This window comes from Syngnathus leptorhynchus, unplaced genomic scaffold (assembly GCF_054491065.1).
Source record: "Syngnathus leptorhynchus isolate UIUO unplaced genomic scaffold, UIUO_Slep HiC_scaffold_107, whole genome shotgun sequence".
NCBI classification, from domain to species: domain Eukaryota; kingdom Metazoa; phylum Chordata; class Actinopteri; order Syngnathiformes; family Syngnathidae; genus Syngnathus; species Syngnathus leptorhynchus.
In genome coordinates, this window is record NW_028232074.1 from 55,001 (window position 1) to 57,240 (window position 2,240).

A 2,240-nucleotide genomic window follows, 5' to 3' on the forward strand; every position below is an offset into this window, starting at 1 on the left:
AGACTCAGCCGTTGCGGCCCCCCCGAGCCCGCAGCGCGTAGCGCGGAAGCCATACGCCCCCCCGATGCGGAGCGACAGACGCCCCCGCGACCGCGGTTGGTCGGGAAGGCTTTTCGGATAGAGGTCGGACGGTGTGTGTGTGGACGGCTTCCCGTGGTGCCGCCGCTATCAAGCCGGAGGGTTTGAGAAACGACATTCGCGGAAGGACCGGCGCGGCCGGCGGACGCTCGCACGCGCGGCGCCCGACACTCAGCCGCTCGCTCGGCCTCCGTGGATCGTGGCTAGGTGGGATGGATGCCAAACCGGGTCGTCTCGGTCTCGCCGCAGTACGGTCGCGCCGGGGCCTGCGGGGCGGCGCGGGGAGCGCACGCTCACGCGGCGGCCGGGGCGCTAGAGTGCGACCCGCAGTGGGTAGGAACCGTCCACCCGACGTCGGACGAGCCGAGGCCGATGGAGGCCCTACCAAGGCGGGTCATGAGTGCCAGTCGGTCAGTTGGGTGAGGGGGTACTCGGAGGCCCGCCGGGAGCAGACGGGCGACCGGGGATGGGGGGCGTACGCGGGCGGGCGCCGGGAGAAGACGGCCCGTCCGGGGTCGAATCTCGGCCTGTGTTTTCGGAGCCGGCCGGGCATCACGCTCCCTCCTTGGATGGACAACATTCGTAGTTGACACTTTGTGTCATTTTATCCGAGCGGGCGGGCGCCTCGAGAGGCGGACCGTCCGGGGCGACTCTCGGCCTGTGTTTTCGGAGCCGGCCGGGCCTCACGCTCCCTCCTTGGATGGACAACATTCGTAGTTGACACTTTGTGTCATTTTATCCGAGCAGACGGGCGCCGCGAGGCGGACCGTCCGGGGCGACTCTCGGCCTGTGTTTTCGGAGCCGGCCGGGCATCACGCTCCCTCCTTGGATGGACAACATTCGTAGTTGACACTTTGTGTCATTTTATCCGAGCAGACGGGCGCCGCGAGGCGACCGTCCGGGGCGACTCTCGGCCTGTGTTTAAGGAGCCGGCCGGGCATCACGCTCCTTCCTTGGATGGACAACATTCGTAGTTGACACTTTGTGTCATTTTATCCGAGCGGGCGGGCGCCGCGAGGCGGACCGTCCGGGGCGACTCTCGGCCTGTGTTTAAGGAGCCGGCCGGGCATCACGCTCCTTCCTTGGATGGACAACATTCGCAGTTGACACTTTGTGTCATTTTATCCGAGCAGACGGGCGCCGCGAGGCGGACCGTCCGGGGCGACTCTCGGCCTGTGTTTTCGGAGCCGGCCGGGCATCACGCTCCCTCCTTGGATGGACAACATTCGTAGTTGACACTTTGTGTCATTTTATCCGAGCAGACGGGCGCCGCGAGGCGACCGTCCGGGGCGACTCTCGGCCTGTGTTTAAGGAGCCGGCCGGGCATCACGCTCCTTCCTTGGATGGACAACATTCGTAGTTGACACTTTGTGTCATTTTATCCGAGCGGGCGGGCGCCGCGAGGCGGACCGTCCGGGGCGACTCTCGGCCTGTGTTTAAGGAGCCGGCCGGGCATCACGCTCCTTCCTTGGATGGACAACATTCGCAGTTGACACTTTGTGTCATTTTATCCGAGCAGACGGGCGCCGCGAGGCGGACCGTCCGGGGCGACTCTCGGCCTGTGTTTTCGGAGCCGGCCGGGCATCACGCTCCCTCCTTGGATGGACAACATTCGTAGTTGACACTTTGTGTCATTTTATCCGAGCAGACGGGCGCCGCGAGGCGGACCGTCCGGGGCGACTCTCGGCCTGTGTTTAAGGAGCCGGCCGGGCATCACGCTCCTTCCTTGGATGGACAACATTCGCAGTTGACACTTTGTGTCATTTTGTTCGGCCTGTGTTTAAGGAGGCGGCCGTCCTCCACTCGGTCCGTGTTTAAGGAGCGACACTCGCGCTCCGGTTCGGCCTGTATTTAGGGAGGCGGCCGTCCTCCGCTTGGTCTGTGTTAAGGGCGACACTCTGTCCATGTTTGAGGAGCCTGGCCCTGACGCTCCTCTCCGGCCTGTGTTTAAGGAGGCGGCCGTCCTCCCCTTGGTCCGTGTTAAGGGCGACACTCGGTCCATGTTTGAGGAGCCTGGCCCTGACGCTCCTCTCCGGCCTGTGTTTAAGGAGGCGGCCGTCCTCCCCTTGGTCCGTGTTAAGGGCGACACTCGGTCCATGTTTGAGGAGCCTGGCCCTGACGCTCCTCTCCGGCCTGTGTTTAAGGAGGCGGCCGTCCTCCCC